Raw genomic sequence first — 18,751 nt, 5'->3', positions numbered from 1 at the left:
TGAAGAAGATAAAAGAGGGATATGGGGGTGACTAGGACAGTGGGGACAGGAGGCACCTTAATTGGAGTAGCTAGGGAAGTCCTCAAACTGAGATCTGGGTGACAAAAAGGAGCCAGCCAGAGGGCAGCATGATCCAGCAGAGGGAATAGCTGGAGCAAACACCCCCAAGGCAGGAAGGAGCTGAGTGTTTCTAAGGAATAGAAGGCAGGTCAGTGTGGCTGGAGCAGAGAGGATACAGGCAGGACTGTGAGGGCTGTAGTCAGAGAGCTGGCCAGAGGCTGGGTCAGCAGACACTCACAGGCTTAGAAACTTGTACGGTTCCAAGTGCAAGAAAGAGCCTTTGGAGAGTTTAAGCAGATCTGAGATCTGTTTTAAAAGCTCTTTGGTCCTAATGAGAATAGTTTGGAAGGCACCAGAGTAGAAGCTGGGAGACCGGGGAGAAGAAGGCTGTTGTGATAATATGGGGGACAAATGAATGTGTCTGGGATATGGTGTGAAGGGCAGATTCTGAAGAAATAACGGAGAGACCTTGACAGGATATACTGGCAGATGGTGTTCCAGTTGCTTATGGTATGTAACAAACCATCGAAACCTTAGTGGCTTAAAACAAGAATCACTTTAGTGCTCATGAGTCTAGGGGTCAGCAGTTCAGGAAGGCTCAGCAGGGACGGTTCATCTCCGGGCAGACTCAGCGGGGACGGTTCATCTCCGGGCAGGCTCAGCAGGGACAGTTCATCTCCAGGCAGGCTCAGCGGGGACGGTTCATCTCCGGGCAGGCTCAGCGGGGACGGTTCACCTCCGGGCAGGCTCAGCAGGGATGGCTCATCTCTGTTCCACACAGTGTCGCAGGGGTCCACTCACATGCAACATGCAGCTGGGGACTGGTTTGGGCTGGAGAGTTCCAGATGCATCCGCCCACATGCCGGAGGCCTTAGGTCTGGCTAATGGCTGGGATGCCCCAGTCCCCTCTAGGTGGCCTCTCTCTCCAGCAGGATAGCCTGGGCTTCCTTCCCTGGTAGCTCAGGGCACCCCAAGAGCAAAAATGGAAGCCTAGGTCTCTTGAGACCTAAACCCAGAACGGGCACAGAGTCACATCTGCCACATTCTATTGGCCACAGTGAGTCACGTGGCTGAGCATCCAGGACAAGGAAGATAGACTCCACCTAGTGGAGGGAGGAGCAGTGTGCACACAGGGACAAGGGAGGGATTGATGGCGGCCACATCTGCCAAGGACTAGCATGGATGAGTTGTGGCTGGGCGGGGAGGGAGACTGGGTACAACACCCAGGGGTTTGGCTGAGACACTGGGTGGATAGTGGTGCCATTAATCAAGATAAGGACAAGTGCTGTGTGGATGCTGAGCTGCTGGGGGGTACAAGAGGCCAACTGAGCATCTGCCCTGACAAATGGGGCTGCCCGTGGAAGGGAGGGGCTCCCTCTCTGCGCAGTGACCCTGCACAGAGTTAAGGATGACTCACCCCATTCTAGAGAGGAAAGTGTCTGAAGCTCAGAGAGGCGAAGTGTTTTTCCCACAGCCACCCAACAACTTAGTCTCAGAGGAGGGATTTGAGCCCTGGGTGAGAAGCAGGAAGCATTTTATCTTCCCACTCTTGCTCACCATGGACCCAGGGAGCAGGTGGGAAATGCTGCCTTGCTATGACAGATACAAACAATGACTGGTGTCATTGTTTACCACGCACCAGGCATCGCTAAGTTGTCATCGCAACAACCACATAGAATAGATACTATTATTGTCCACATGTTACAGAGGAGGGGACTGGGGCTCAGAGAGGGGAAGTGACTGGCCCAAGGTCACACAGCAGTCACTCACAGACACAGAAATAGAATCAAGGCCTGCCTGACCCCAAAGCTTGGAACCATTTGCCTTTCCCCTCTGCCATCTTTGACACCACCAAGCTGTCATTTGGGACTCATAACATGGCAACCCCAAGGACCTTTGCCCAAGAATCTACATCAGAGATTCACAAACCGCAGCTCACCATGGGCCAAATCCAGCCTACTGCCTGTTTTTGAAAATAAAGCTTTATTGGAACTCAGCCACACTCTCTTGGTTACATGTCATCTGTGACGTCTTTCGTGTTACAACAGGAGAGGCGAGTACTCGCAACAGAAACTGACAACCCTAAAATATTTACTATGTAGGGGCCTTTTCGAGGAAATTTTTAGAGGAAAAATGTACCGAGCCCTGATCTAGACCAAAAATGGTAGGATCGTGGCTTCTCATTACAGAAATGAAGAGAGTGACGCCCAGGGTTTTGAGGGGGGGCGCCCCTTGGCCGAGGCCACACAGTGGCAGAGCAGGGAAGAAAACAGAGGCCTCGAGACTCTGTCCCTTACCCGCTTGGCTGGTGGAGCCCCAGGGAGCAGCATGCTGCCACGGTGGGACTCAGGACAGGGACGCCCTGATGGGAAGGCAAGGGAGGCCGAGCAAGACTCCTTCCCGGCCTCAGAGAAAGTTCTCGGCTAGTGGACGAGAGGAGATGCCAGGAGACATTGGCTGCTTTGACTTTTTTGATGGAGTTTTCGGCCAATTCTCTCCCCTGTTCCTTTCTCTGCAGCTCAAGGGCTCCTTGCAGGGCTTCAGTGTGTGCTGGAGAGTGTGGCCCCTGACTGTCCAAGTCACCGGGGACCTCCAGCCACCCCGGGAGCCCCTCTTGCGAGGAGACTGGGAGTCCAATGGAATGTCAGCAGGAAACACACACTGGGCTATGGGGGGGGGGGTCGCCCAGGCCTGTCTCCCCCAGATGGGCCGGATCCCCTTCCTCTCGCGGACAACGCATTCCTAGCGCCAGTTGCATCCTCCCAGCAGAAAATAAAAGTCCTTCAAACATTGCAGAGGTTCAGAAGACATTTTTTTTTTTTTAAAGTAACCCCCCTAACAGAGACTTTGCAAGCCACACACAGACAGAATCAAGCTCCATTTGTTTCCAGAAGGCCGAGGGGCAGGGGCTTCGGAAAAAAGAACCTTCTCTGAAACTCACGGGGAGGCGAAGGCGGGGTCAGAGGGCACATTCCGATTGCTAAGATGCATTGACAAGGGCCCGGGCCCCCCTGGGCCCTGCCGGGAGACCTGGGAAGGGGACGGGGGCTGCGGCGAGGGGGGTGGGGGGCACCGGGCCTCCAAGGCAGCGGGGGCCTCAGAAACGCTCCCCCCGAGTCGGTCACAAAGAGTCGGAGGGCAGGCTGTCCGCCCCATCCCGGCCCCCACCTCCTGCAGATGTGCCAGAAAAGAGTTCCCAGGTCTTCTGGAAGGAACAGGGAGCAGGGAGGTTTAACCAAGACAGTGAGTTGTTTGTTTGTTTGTTTTTGATTGGTTCATCGTGTTTTGCCCCAAAATTTCAAATTGGGGGTGGGGTGAGTAATGGGCAGAAGCTAGGAATTTCCTTTCGACCATTTGCAAGAGGGGAGCAGGCACGGTGGCAGGGCCTGGCGTGAGTCCTGGCTCGGCCATGGACGGCTGGGTGACCTGGGACCACCGTCCTTGCCTCTCTGAGCCTTGGTTTCCACGGCTCTGACTGGGCCTTCGGTGGGGGACAAGGGGACTATGAGATGAGGGACAGCTGGCAAAGCAACCTTAAGCTATGCAGTGGCTCAAACCGAAAGAAACTTGGAGAGCATCTTGTCGAAATCCCCTTTCTACAGGTAAACTGAGGCCCAGAGAGCACGCAGGCGGGTCAGCGAGCGCACTCCTGGCGTCACCCGACACCCCGGCCGGCAGTTTCTCGGCTCGCCTTCTCTAGCAGGTGCTTTGGCCCAAACGCCTCGGCCCATCCCTCAGAGATGGGCCAGGGACATCTTGTCCCTTCAGAAAGTTGGGGGAAGGTTCCCCCAAAATATTAAGAAACGGGGAAGGAAAACTGGCCTTTCTGCCCACAGGGGAGAAGAACTCATGGCCAGTGTGTTTTGGCCTCAGCTGGGAAATATCACAGAACGTGGTGGCCTCGATGGTGGGTCCCCCTGGGCTGGGGCAGCCAGAGAAGCTTCGGGCTCATAACCCCACCACCAGCTCCTGGGGGTGCAGAGGGAACAGACCGCAAGCAGCCCAATGCGGGGTGAAGTTCAAAGACAGCTCCTCTGGGTTGGGCCTCTACCCTCCTTGGGGGACTTGATCATTCTGATCACCCTCCAGGGCCATCTACAACCGCACAGGCAGCACTGGGCTGGCGAAAGGCAATGGCAATTGTCCCCTCTGTCCTTTCTCAGCCTCAGAGACACCTGTGTCCCCATCCCCTCCCGCTTCCTGCCCCGCAGAAAACCAGGTGATGCAGGATTCTGCTTACCAGTTAGACGTTTCACACTCACCTCTGCTGACAGATATTAACAATCAGGCACTGAGTTCCACGTGCCTGGGGGGACATAGGACAGCGGCTCCTCATGCGACTTGAACCCCCCACAGGATGAATGAGCAATCCTATTTCTTCCAGCAAAAGTCTCAAGACTGGAAGTGATGAAAAGGCCCTGGGGTAGGTAAGCCCCGGCTTGTGGTTCTTTCCTGGGCATTTCACAGCACATGTGTTATCCCTGATCCTTGCACAGCACGGGGAACCTGGGCTGCGTGTCCCCCGCGCCATCGGCTCTCTAACACAGGCGGCTCCCAGCTCCTGCAGGGAAAGGCCATCCCTCTAGCTGCCCCCGTTGGTCCTAAAGTCCCTGCTTCCACCCTCCCCCTCAAAACACCTGCGATCAAGCCAACTCACCTGTCTGCCGGAATAACTCGACCCCTCAGTTCCTACCTATGTCTCCGCCAGCCCATCTCAAGAGCTCCTCCCACCAGGAATTTGCGTTTCCAGAACGGCCTGGGCCTCTCCTTCCTCTGCGATTTCTCCATCAGCTCTTTCTGGGCCTCTGTTAAGGGGGTACACTCACAGTTCCCACCGCACAGGGCTGGGGGAAGGATTCCGCAGCTGGAAAGCGGCCCCGCTACTGGGGTGTCTCTGGGGATCAGCCCTGCAGGAGATTCTAACGGCAGAGCAGAGGCAGTGTCAGGGTAACACGCTGAAAAGCATCTTCACCTGCAAAGCCCGCCCTAGCCTGGTGCACATAGTTTGCAAGATGCTTTCCCTTCCTGAGAACCCCTGGCTCTTCTGAGCAGCCTCGGAAAGCATGGAGTGCAGGGATTCTTAACCCCACTTGACAGATGAGGATCCTGAGGTCAGAGAGGACCAGGAGCGCTAAACTGGGAAGGGAGGGTAGGAGGAGAGCAAATCCTAGATCCACTACAGATTAGCTGTGTGGTTCAGCAAAGGGTTTAACCTCTCTGTGCCTCGATTTCTTCCTCTGTCAAATGGGGATACCAATACGTTCCTACCTCCTGGGGCTATAAGGACTAAACGTGCTGATAAACATAAAATGCCTAGAACAGGCCCTGGCACATAGCAAGCATGAGACCTGTTGGCTATTACTATTATTATTATTATCATCTCCTCATTATCCTCCTTCCAGCCTTGCAGCCAACCAGCAATGAGATCTTTGGTAAGTAAGTTCCTTTTCCTCTCTGGGCCTCAGTTTCCCCACTGGCAGAATGCTCGCGGTCTGATGGTCTCGAACAGCTCAACCTGTCTGGAATTCCTGCTTCCACGTCCATGCACAGGCCAGAAAAGGGGGGACACTTGGGGCCCACAGAATCCCCACGGAAGACCACCTTCCCTGTCCTAGTTCTCAGCTTTCTCGCCTGCCAGGTGAGAAGGTTGGACAAGCACAAAGCGCTGTGATCACGCCAGGGACCCAGAAGCCTATGGAGCTCTCGGGGAAACTGAGTCACCCGGCTTCAACTGCCCTTCTGAAGCGACCCAGGGCCAGAGTGGGGTGCGAAGGGTTAACTCCCCGCGGGGGAGGTAAAGGGAGCCCTGTGCGCTGTGTCCTGACCCCGGTTTCCACGCTGCAGCCCTGGAGGGAAGAGCCCCCATGTTTGCGTTGGCAGCTGGGCCAGACCGTGGGTGGCATCGACCGGCGCTCAGCGGGGCCTGGAAAAGCAGGCTCATCCCGCAGCTGGGCCGGGCCGGCCTCGCCGGGGTCCCCGCTCCGCCATGCACTGCCCCATTACCTAAGCCCCACACAGGACATGACCGCACGGCCCGGGCGGGGCAGCGGCGCCACCCAGACAGGGCGGCCTTTCACACAGCCGCCCCCCGCCCGGCCCGCACGCACCCTGGGCAGGGCCCCCTCTTCCAGCCCGGCCACTGCGAGCGTGGCCCGGGGGACACCTGGGGGGAGAAAGGGACAAGACACACGTGGCCAGTGCCCCGCGGGGCTCGCGGGCCAGGAGGGGACGTGCTGTGACGCGGGTGTGAGGCACCGAGCGAGTCAGGTGCAGGGAGGGCCACACACGAAGGAGAGGGGGCTTCGGGGAAGGCGTCCGGGGAGCAGAGGCCTGATCCCACCTAGGAGCTCGTCTAGGAAAAGCGACAGCTTCGCGGAGCATCATGGGAGGCAGCAGAGCAAAAACAACATTCGGACGGACTCGAAATGGAAGGGGAAGAGTTGGTTCATGGGACAAAGATGGGAGGACACGCCAGGTGGAGGGACCTGGGTGAGCAAAGCCGTCGCGGGGTGAGGCCGACACCCGGAGCATCACTTGGGTGTCCTTGATGGAGCGGGAAGGTGGCGGAGTGGTTTTCTCTGCAGTGACAGCCACAGCCCCTCCTCTGGCAAAGCTGTGGGGTGCGGTGGTCTGCCTGCTCTACCCCTTGCCCTCCGGGAGACCTTGGCCAAGACAATTTGTCTTGTCTCACTGGCCTCGTCTGTCAAACGGGCATAATCAGTGAGTTGCAATAAGGTGGACTGCACCGCTCTAAGGTGGGCCACCACGCATGCCTGGCCCACCCTCCTGCAATGCTGGGTCTCCCTCCCAGGGTCCTGAGTGGGGACCAGGAGACCTGGTTCTAATCCTGCTCCATTGAGCTGCTCCTCTGCCTTTCTGGCCCTCAGTTTGCCCACCTGTGAAATGGGCTGTCTGCTCACCTGTTGCCATTCTTGTGTTCACGACGGTTCCCTAGGATGGGACATCCAAAGGTGAATTTACATTATTCCTGGGGCCCAAACTGGGACTCTGGGTCGAGACCAGCCTGGGTTCAAGCCCTCCCAGCAAGTTGTTTTGCCACCTTGGGCCTCAGTTTCCTCATCTGTAAAATGAAGACCTTTGTGGTATCTGCCTCACAATGGTGAGAGTTAAATAAACGAGACCAGAACCACCTTTGGGACTCCCGCAGAACACCCCAGGATTAATCCCTCCGAGTTTGCATTTCTAACAAGTTCCCACCCAGGGGATACTGACGCTGCCGTTCCAGGGTCCACACTTTGAGAACCACTGGTCTAGTGCGTGCAAAAGGCTTAACACACTGCCTAGTATACAGGAAGCATCAAAATGGTAGCTCTGGCCATGCTATTAATAAATAAGGATAATGACATTCCTGTTTCCGTTAGAACTTGTGGCCACGCAGATCCTGGGATTTCAACCAGACCCTTGTGCCCAAAATTTTATTATGCCAGCCCCAGGCCCCCAGGCCCCCAGGCCGGCGGTCACAGCCCTGGGTCACGCAGCCGCCAACCTCCCCAGGACTCCCTGCAGCTGCTCCACCGGTGCACCCAGCTCTGACCTCTCAGGCAAGAGGAGCCAGTCCCAGGCCCCATCCCCCCACCCTCCCTGTCACCACCCCCATGCCCCCAAACCCTAAGGCCTCTAAAAAGAAATCTGAGCCTTCCCTTTTATCTCTCCTTCCCTTTGTCCTGCTCAGGGTGGGGCTGTCACTGGAGCCATCTCCTATCCCCAGACAGGCCCAGAGACCCTCCCCTGGAGCCACGGGCAAAGCTCAGCTTGCTGGGGCTGCAGGACATTCTGGGCCACTGGTAGCAAACTCAGACAGGGATGGTAAATGCATAAAGAGAACAGAGTGAGAGGTAGTAGGGAGCGGTGAGGACTGCGGAAAACTAGACAATACAGGCTCATCCTGTAGGAGGCTCCTCAGCTCCCACTGGGCATCACCGTGCAAGCATGTGGACCCAGAATGCCCACTTCTTAATTCTTTGAGAGAAGCTCAAAAAAGTTAGTTTTTTAAATAAGAGTTGTTGACTTTGAAAACCCTACAAGGACCTAACGAAAAAAGTATTTATGGGCTGAGTTTGTCCTGTGAGGCAGAAGCTTGTGATCCTATTCCAGGCCAGTGTGTCCTGCAGACCGGGAATTCCACAAAATGGGCCCAGATAAAAGGGTCCCCTGGTCAATACTGCTGGGCAACTGGGCATTCTTAATCTCCTCTGGGAATCCCAGGGTGCATTAGCATATTAAAGCCTCTGAAAAGGTCTGCAGGAAAAAAGACTTGATTAACTCTGTGAAGCCCGGAAGAAGGGCGTTAGTGCTCCACAGAACCTGTCTTGTGACACGGTCTCTCATGGGGCTGTGACCTCTGCTGTGTGCTCACCATTTCAAAGGGTCACAGCCCCTTGGGTCTAAGCCACCTAAGCCCTGAATTAGGAGCCTTCCTCTTTCATCTGCTGATCCAGCGATAGTCAAGGAGCCTGTTTCTAGGCCAGGCAAGGCGTGAGCACCAGGGACATGATGATGACATGACAGGCATGTGTCCCTGCCCTGGCTTGTGGAACCCACACCTGAGGGACCCTTTGCCTAAGTGTGTTCCCACAGAAAAAAAAAAAAAAAAAAAAAAAACAGAGAAAACAAAGTTGGTGAGGGAGGGGAGCATGGTGAGGATAGAAAAATAAAGTAATTCAAATTGTTGTTGTTTTCAGTTGCACAAAGCACATAAACAAGAGACCGAAGCAGAGAATGGAATGAGCTGGGAAACTGACTTTTGATGGGGTGGTCTCTCTAAGCAGGTGGCATTTATACTGAGACCTAAAAGGCAGGAAGAACGTGGCCATGGAAAAGCTTTCCAGGTGGGGAGCACTACCTGGGCGAAGACCCTAAGGGACAGAAGAGCGATGATTCCAGAGGAAGAGGACAGGAGATGAGATTGGAGAGGCCAGAAGGGCCCAAATCATGTGACGGCCTGTGCACTGCATGTATCAGTTAGCTATTGCTGCGTGACAAATAGCCCCAAACCGTGGTGGTGTATAAAAGCTATCTTCTACGACCATGGCACACACTTCTGGGGGCAGCTGTGGGGTGGGGGCTTGGCTGAAGCATTTTAGCTGGAGCAGCTTTGCCCCCCGTGTCCTGTCCCCCTCCTGGGATCACAAAGTCTAGCCCGGGCGTGTCCTTCTCGGAGCGACGGCAGAAGCGCAAGAGAGTGGAAGCTGCTGGTCCCTTGAGGCCCAGACTGGAACTGACATGCTTTTACTTCTGCTTCATTCTGTTGACAAAGTCCCAGGGCCACCTTCAGGGGCAGGCGATTTTGTCCCATCGGCAGTGGGCGAGCACAGCAAGAGAGAGGGAGAGGTGGTGACGTGGACGAGGACCATGACAAGGAGGAAAGTAGATGAATTCCAGAGCCGTTTAGGGGACAGCCTGAACAGGAATGGCGCCGATGGGGTGGACATAAGGAGCGAGGAAAAGGGTAGGATCGAGTTTGGCTTCCAGATTTCTTCCAGAGCAATGGGGTGGATGGGCGGGGGCGCTGGGGCAGGGAAGAGCAGGCCTGGGGGCCGACCCCAGCCCACGCTGGCCCCAGCGTCCTTGTCTGTGCCATGAGAGGTTGGGGGAGCCCCCCAGCCCTGCCAGAGCCCCCACTTCCGCCGACCGTGGCCTCCACCGTGCCCGGCGAAGACCAGCCAGGCCTGCCGTGATATACGACCCCATGGCTCCCCGCCCGGCTGCCGTGGGATGATGTGTGGGGACCATCCGTCACCGGCCTGACAGGCACCCAGCGCCAGAATTCGGCAGCTGCCCTTCACCGGGACACTTAATTATAAAGGCCTGAAATTTTTCCCCACCGGCCTGGGAAATAAAGGCTTTGTTTACCAACGGCGAGCTGGGAGGCTCCCGGGAGAGAGCCGATATATCAGAGCAGCCCGGCAGAGACGGCGCAAATGCGGACGGGGGGCGGGGTGCAGCCTTCCGGGGAGCTGTCACCTCAACACCCCCCCTGCCCCGCACTGCCACCCCCCAGCCCCGCACTCCAATTCTTCACGGAATGTTGATTCCCGAAGCTCCATGTCATCTTCTCACCTGCGCTGGTTTTGAGTTTGCTGAGTGCCACCTGCGTGGCCGCAGAGACCTCGGTTCAACTCCCTGGGCCCTTCTTCTGCCAGGAAACTCTTCAGGTCATCGTCTCTGTCGTAACCCACCTGAGACAGCCACTGCGGAAGTGGCTCGTGGATCCTGGGGGCGCCAAGAGGACTCAGCAGTACTTGGAAGAAACGATCCAGTGTCACGACTCAAAAGGACCCGAGCTCATTTGGGCCAGTGGTTCTCAAAGCGTGGTCCCCGGAGCTGTGGCGTCTCCCCGGGACTTGTTGGAAATGCACATTCCTGGGCCCCAGCCCTGACCTAAGGAGCCAGCACTCATTGCTGGGGGTGGGCCCAGCAATCTGCTGTTGCACCCAGCCCCCCAGGGCGTGCCCATGGCGCCCAAGCTTGAGAACCATTGAGGAGTTCACTCCCCGCCTCCTCCGCTTTTGCCTCTGGGCCACCAGGGCTCTTGAGAAGGGGACAGGCAGCTTGCCCCAAGTGACTCAGAAAGCAAAGACAGCCGCGACATCGGACCCAGGTACCCACACTCCCCAGGTCCCTGTGTGCAACCCCGGGCTGATGGTTGAGTCTCTGGGAGCCTCTGTTTCACGGGGCTAAGAATGCTAACCTTGCCCCCTGGGGTCAGGGCGAACTGAGGAAAGCTCTCCACACACAGAAGGTGCTGGGCCTAGGTGGGCACTGGGGCGTGGCCACTCCCTCCCCTTCGCACGGAGGGGCCTGGCAGCATTCCCGGGGCCCCGCTGCTGCAGGAGGTGATCGAGCCAGGGCAAAACCCTGTGCCACGTGGCACCTGCAAGATCCCCGAGCAAGGTCTCTTCCGCCCACTCATTCTCCAGCCTCATTCCTGAGCTGCAGGAATTGGGGTGGCGGGAGGCAGGGGCAGGGGGGCGGCTTCAACTGAGAGAAGAGGCCTCTCAGAAACGTAAAGGCAGCCCGGGCACATCCCAGGCTCCTCCAGGGAAGGCACTCAGAGCACTGGCGTTGTCGCCTTGCGGCCACGTGGGGCCAAGGCACGAGCTCCTCACCTGATCTCAAGGTGAAGGGCAGAGCCCCACACTCCAGCGGTGGTAGAACCAAGACTCGAACCCAGGTCTGTCTGGTTCTTCCACCACCTCCAGGGCTTGAAGTTAGAGAAGGGCAGATCTCCTGGAGAAGGAAGGTGTTCCCGGCGTGGTCGGAGCCCGAGCAGGAGCTGCAGGGGACAGATGCAGGTGAAGGCAGTCCCACCGTCAGACCGGGGTCTCTGCCAGGTGGCTGGGTCCAAGGTCCGTCCTCTTCCAGATTTGATCTCCTCGCGATGTGGGGAGACCACAGCCAAGGTGGCTCCGAGAGGGCTTTGTAAACAATCAAGTGTGATGCGCAGGTTACTCTGAAGGAGCCTTCAGGGGTGAAGCCTCCCACTGGGACTCAGTTTCCCCAATTCTACAACCACAGGATTGGACAAAGTGACTCTGCAGGTCTCCTCCAGCCCAGAGACTGTGCCCCAAGGTGAGCGTCTCCTCCAAACCCTAAATGCAGACACCCCATCTGACTGCTGGAGAGAGGAGCGGGCAGGAGGGCTGGGGCTAGCCTGGTGCCTGGGGCAGGGTTAAGCAGCTAATTAACCTTTGCAGGAAGAGGGTGAGGAGGAGAGGATCGAGGAGGTGATCTTGGGGACTTTTATCCATTCAAACTCTTGATATGCACCTTACAGAAAACCCACTTCAAATTGGTCTAAATAAAAAAAAAAAAAAAAAGAAGTTTTAGATAGGACAGGGAGGGAATACCAGGAAATTTGCAGGGGAGGGATGGAACTGTTTCATATTCTGACTGTGGCAGTGGCTCTATGACTATATGTGTTTGTCAAAATACATAGAACTGTACACTAGAGAATGTGAATTTTACCATATGTAAATTATACCTCAATAAACCTAACCTCCCTCCAAAAAAGAAAGAAAGAAAGAAAGAAAGAAAGAAACTTATGTATTGAAGTGTCTCGAGTTAGTGCTTTCAGGTAAGGCTTGATCCAGCAGCTCAAATGTTGTCTCCAGTGTCCCAGTTTCTGTCTCTGCCCCCTACCTTCTGTGGTGCTTGTTTCTCTCTCACTTCCCTCTGAGGCATCCAGCAAGCTCCAAGGGGCCCCAGGTAAGGTCCAGAGACTCTTGGCCTGGTAGCAATTTGAACACATCCATCTCAGAGGTTATATCCTTACCCCTCACTCTCAAGCAGAAGAAAGAGGAACTATCTCTTTTTGGGAAACTCCAGCCAATGCCTTCTTGCATCTCTGTGGCTTGTGAGGGGCTCTCATGGTCTACCCCTGAGCCAATCACTATGGCTTGGCGGTGGAAAATGCTGGTAGGTTTAAGCCAATCAGGCATTCCCTGGAGTAAAGGGTGAGTTCCACACCACCCCAGCCACAGGGCTAAGAAGGGGAGAGGGATGGTGCCCCCAGGGCAGTGACATATTGGTCTGGGAGAAGAAAAATGACAAATCCCCCTGACACCCTCCCTTGGAAAATTCCCAACCTACCTCTCATGGAAGCTCCTTCTCTTTCTTTTGGCTTCTTCAAATGCCATCGTCCTATAAGGACCCTTCCCGGCCCCTCTTTCCCCAAATACTGGGAGTACGTTCAACTAACCTTCAGGGGTTGATGGCCAACTCCTGGGAGAGGCCAGCACCCAGGCCTCACCCCGCAGGGCTGGAGCTGTCTGCACAGAGCAGCACCTGCTGCCGATGTGGGCCCCCGTCCCCGCCCCCACAACACTCATACCCTCTTGCTGTCCCCTACCTTGTCCCCGGGGACTGCGGGACCTGGCAGCCGCCCCAAGGGAAAAAGGTAGTTTGCTGCTGAGGGACCAAGCTCACCAGCCCACAGGGGAAACACACCGTGCGCCCGGCTCCGTGGGATCACGTAGTCATTTGCAGAGAAGGACATGCAGCAAGACACGGCGGTGTGGAAATGCGCCAGGCCGGGGCTCGCCACCCCCACCCCGCTGGCTCCAGTACGCACAGCACAACCACACCAGCTCTGCGTTGCTGAGCAGGCCACCTCACTCCCGTGAGCACTGCTGCCTTCGCCTGCAATGTAAGAATCGCCACGTTCCCCCATCGGGCTGGCCCAAGCCAGAACGGAATGAGAACGGCCAATGATGACGGATTCCTAGCCCGATCGTTGACAGTGGATCACGCGTCGCATTTCAGAAATGCAGCATGTCAGGGATCCACGCTGCCCCCGCTGTCTTAGTTTGAATCCCCCCCCCCCCAGAAGCTGGCCCCAAGATGGGTACTTTACGGAGCATGTGCAGAAAGGCCTTGGTGAAGAGTGAACGAACGAGAGAGGGAGGAAGTCGGCACAGAGGATGCATTGTCAGAGGCGGGCGGTCACCACCGTGGGCAACGGGAAACCCCGCTGGGGGAGGTTGGGAGGTTCTGTAGCACACACCCAGGGTTGGTCCACCTGAGGAGGGAGGGGGCTGGGGTGTTGATACCCCAGCTCCCATCTGTAAGTGGCTGAAGGCTCTCTGGGGGTGTTAATTCGCGGCCCCTCTCTGCCTGCCCCTCATTAGGCCAGACAAACCCTCAGACAAAGAACATTCCATGCTGGCCATGGAATGAGGCTGACCTGCATAGAAATGTTTCGTGCCAAGAGGGACTTGGGTGTTACAGTAACAATTCATGTCACACCCTCCTCCCCGCCCCTCCCGAGCAAACACTGTTCCTTCTTCAAGCTCCAATTCAGAGTATAATTTCCTCCGTGAAACCTTCTACAAATCCCCCCAAAGACGATGGGAATTTTCTTTCTCGCAGCAACTTCATCTTGTCTCATCATGAACGTGGCTTCCACGCATTGGCCAGACGTTTCTTCAAAGGTAGCCACGTGCCGGTCTCTGATGGCATGGAGTTGTCACTGTTCTTGACTCGCCTGTGAGCGCTAGACCAGGAGTTCTCCGCAGCGGGGACTGTGTCACATGCATTTCCGCATTTCCCCAGCACCCAGCACATAGTAAGCACTCAGTAAGTACTGGCCAACTGACGCTTTGAAGCAAAAGTAACTCCAACAGTTCATGAAAAGCATTTGGCTTGGTACAAGAACTGCCACAAGAAAAGTTCCAAAAAAATAGTAATGTTGCATGGTCACCTGCTGGGTGGGTCCCCCTGGGATATGTCGCTACCCTAATCTGTTCTGGAAGGCACTCGCCTCACCCCGGGCGCTCCAAACAACAGAGCCTGGGTTCCTTTGGGAGCCCCCAGCCCAGGAACTATCCAAAATTAGACCTGGCCCTGCTGGTGCTTAAAATTAGACGGAGTTTGCATTCCAAGATGCCAACAGGTGCCGAGCAATAGTTCACGGACCAAAATAAATCAGTGGCACATCGGGGCTTAAAATGAGGTGGACACTCTTGGTTCAAACTGTCGTCAGCATTGGGCAGTTGTGTTGAGTAAAGGTTAAAGAGGAGGATGTCCACACCCCTCGATGCTTGGACTCAGGAGACAGCAGGGTCCACATGGACTGAGAATGGACCCAGTGCCAGGCCCTGAGCTGACGGCCTGGCTTGAATTACGCAGCGGGATGGGCACGGTGGGGCCGGGAACACAGCACCGCCCTGGGTATTATCACGTCCTGCAAATGGCAGAGCAGGGTTTGAGCCTCCGCTTCTCACTGGCTGCTCCAGGCTTGTTTGGGGGAGCCCGGCCACCCTCCCCCGATTCTGGGAGGATCCCCACCTGCCACACCTACATCCCTAAGTAGCCATTGTTTGAGTGGGTCATGGAACCTGCCTCCCGGGCACCCTGATTGGGCAAAGCGATGGGCATCTGCCCTAGCGCAAGCCCCTCATTGGTTGGTCAGCGGGTTATGGGAACTGGCTGGGAGGATGAATGGGACCAATCAGAGGTCGCCCGGAGGAGCGTGCAGTAAGCAAGGGCCCTAAGAGGAAAGGACAGAGTAGACTCTACTGAGGACAGCGCCAGCTGGGACACCAGCCAGAGCAACAGGGTCACATCACGACTTCAGTAACGTTAGGGCGCAGCTGCACATGGTACTTTGTATCCCCCACTCACCCCTGGGAATTGTACTCCTTTGACAGGTGAAAGTAACTGAAGATTAACAAGGTCACTAAACAACCCCAGAGAGAGAGGAAGATGAGGTCTCAGATTCCAAAGTCTTCCAGGCTAGCGTGTGTGTGTTTGTGCGTGTTCACGTGTGTGCGCAGGTGTGGGGGTGTGTGCTCACTGTGTGCGTGTGCGCAGATGCGGCTGTCGCGAGGGAAGGAAGCGACAGTTGGGGATTCGGAGCAGGTGTGGTCCTCGACGCAGCTGCACTGGGCGCTCCGCCCCTCAAGCCTCCAGTGATTCTGGAAACCTCTCCACATTTCTCCAATTTTCCAACAACGAGGCCGCGTCAGCCTCGCCAGGGCCCAGTTGGAAATTGCTGCCGATACCCAGACAGAAGGGAAACTTCCGCTGTCCGGGTTTCTCCGCCCAGGGCCGGCTCGCAGACTTTCTGTGAGCTCTAGGAGAAAGCAGGCTCGGATTTGAATGAAACTTCCCCAAAGAGTCGATTTTAAGTCTGACTCAATTGAATATCATTGATTTCCCTCTCAAAGAGCCTAAAATAGCAAGAGAGGCCTACTCGGAGTTTCTGGCTCTGCCCTCGCTGGCCCTCTGCGCTACTGAACGAAAGCACCAGGCTTTGGAAGCGGCCACTTCAAGGTTCGAACCCTGGATCTTCCACAAAGTGACCCAGAGCCGGCGCTAACCTCCCTGAACCTCGGTCTCTTCATCAGTAATATGGGAAATCGTGGCTCCTCCATAGAAGAAATTCCAAAGAAGTTAGAACCGCAAGGTCATTGATCCGTCACGGTCAGTTTCCTTGAGCATCTTGCATGATGACAATAAACCTTCCCCGGGATCAGGAACACCGAGTTCCACTTTTTCCCTCAGCCACTGACACACTGCACGACTTCAGGCAATTCCCTTGTCCCCTGTGGACCAGTTGTTCTCAGTTCTATAATAAAAGTGTCAGCCCTAATTCCATCAACTCATTCCTGCTGTGTGCTGAGTCTTATACTCAACATGGTAGGTGTGGATGTGAATGAGACAAAGAAGGTCCCTCTGGCATCTGGGAGGGCTTCCTGGAAGAAGAGGCATCTAGGCTGACTCCTTTCTTTCTTTCTTGGGAGGATGCAAGAGTAAGGGGCATGTCCGAAGAAAAAAGAAGTCCCCCTCCCCCTAGGTTCTCCGAGGTTTGTTGATTGGCTCACTGAGTACATAGCCTACAAGTGCACGGACGTGTGTGGACACGCAGTGCACACGCCCGCCAGAAGACAGGGTTCAACAGGCCCAGAGACAACATCTCGGAGAAGAGGATTGATTCGGGGAGAAAACAGGAAGCAGCTCGAAATGCTCAAGCCTCCCTCGGCAACCTCGTTCTTTTTCCACACTGTATGAAAATGAGATTGGACGGCGGAGGTGGGGAGGTGCGTAATGCTCCGGCTATTTCCTGACGTCCTTCCCAGCGCCCCAGAGGCCTGGACCGAGCGCAGTTATCTCCTCCCTGGCTGGGAGGGGACCAGTTCAGAGCCAAAAACACCAAGATACGGGGAAGAGGCACGAAGAACTATACATACAAGCCAGGCTTGTGGCTTTGGGCCAACAGGAACGGAGCCAGCAGCCCTCCCCAGCCCAAATGCTGGCTGGTCCCCCAGCTATGGGCCACAGAGGTGACGGGGGCCAACTTCAGGATCTGAGCCCTACTTGAGTGAAACTGACAGGGAGCTGGGGTGTGAATATGGAAAGAGACAGAGGCTGGTGCCGCCCCCTCTTTCTCTCTCCCCCCACTTTCCTGTAGGTTTGAGTCTCTGCAGCTCCCCCGTGGAGAGGTCTCTGAATCTGTCTTTACACCCATGTCAGCATCTGTCATTACCCTGGTCTCTGTCTCCCTGCCCTGTCCTTGTGTCCACGCACGTGACTCTCTCCCTCTAGCGTCTACCCGAGTCCCATCTTTTCCTCTCTCAAACAAGTAGGGTGAAACTGGCAGGATGTCTGAAAGATCCAACGCTACAAAAAAAACTTTCCACGAAACACAAATTAAAATGAGACACCATGTTCTGTCACTTCGACCAGAATGAAAAGACTAATAACTTTCTTCCTTAACAAAGGTGGGGCCAACAGGCTCTCTCAAAAGCTGGTGGTGGGAAGGAAAAACCAGGATTCGTTTTTTTTGGCAGATCACTTGGTAATATCTCTAGAAATGTTAACCGTGCACGCTCCTGACCAAGCCATGCCACTGGCAGGGCTCAAGGTACACAAAGATGTATAAGGACGTGCAAGGGATTCTAGCATATTGTTGAAACACCATTGTTTGTTGTTTTTTTGTTTTTTTTTTTTTTTTTTAGACAGAGTCTTGCTCTGTTGCCCGGGCTAGAGTGAGTGCCGTGGCGTCAGCCTAGCTCACAGCAACCTCAAACTCCTGAGCTCAAGTGATCCTCCTGCCTCAGCCTCCCGAGTAGCTGGGACTACAGGCATGTGCCACCATGCCTGGCTAATTTTTTCTATATATATTTTTAGTTGGCCAGATAATTTCTTTCTATTTTTAGTAGAGATGGGGTCTCGCTCTTGCTCAGGCTGGTCTCGAACTCCTGACCTCGAGTGATCCACCCGCCTCGGCCTCCCAGAGTGCTACGATCACAGGCGTGAGCCACCACGCCCGGCCACCATTGTTTGTTAAAGTGTCATTTAGCAGTAATTCAAAAATTATCTGAAGGGGACTGGCTAAACAAGTCAAGGTGTATCCATATCCTGGAATATTATGAGGGTATGTAAAAGAATGAGCTAGGTCTACATACCCGGGCACGGAAGGATGTCCATGAATAAAGAAAGTCAAGTAACAGATTAGTTAGGTTAGGCTGTGCTGCAATAATAAATATGTCTGAAAACCTCAGTGGCTTAATACAAAAAGGTTTGTTTCTTGTTCACACAAAGTCTTATTTAAGTCCGATCGCTCCCCAGGGTAGCCGTCCTCCACGCGGTGACTCAGGGATCCAATCCGAGTCCACGCGATGGCTCTACTCTCTCAATACTATCTCGGTATCATGTTCACTATAGGAAGGGAAAACACATTAAAGAACTCGCATCCACTCTCCCATGCGTCTCTCTGGGCTAGAAAGTCACATGCTCTGTGTCACTGCAAGGCGAAAGGGAAATGAGGGGTGGGAAAAGTATGTGGATTTTAGATGAGCAGTAAACAGGAAAATGCAAGGATTATCCCCATTTTACGTAAGGAAAGGTGAAGTCTCAGGAAGGCTGTCACTTGCTTCGGTGACTGTTTTTACCCCATCGCACCCCCCAGCATCCATTCACCTCTTCTTCTGCAACAATGTTACTATGTCATATTTCCCCATCCTGTTCCCACCCACATGGAAAGGGTGGGTCCTGATTGGCTTGGGTTAGTTGCTTCACCCATCCTCTCAGCCGCAATGATTGGCTCCAGGAAGTGTCTATAATCCAATCAGAGACAATGAAACAGATGGACGTTTGTATTCTCTGGAGTTGGAAAAGGTGACAGAATTATATCTAGGAGGCACAGCGCCATCTTGTCACCACTGCA

The sequence above is a fragment of the Eulemur rufifrons genome, chromosome 21, assembly GCF_041146395.1.
Source record: "Eulemur rufifrons isolate Redbay chromosome 21, OSU_ERuf_1, whole genome shotgun sequence".
Lineage (NCBI taxonomy): Eukaryota > Metazoa > Chordata > Mammalia > Primates > Lemuridae > Eulemur > Eulemur rufifrons.
The sequence above is the reverse complement of the archived record's forward strand: the minus strand, read 5'-3'. Positions refer to the sequence as shown.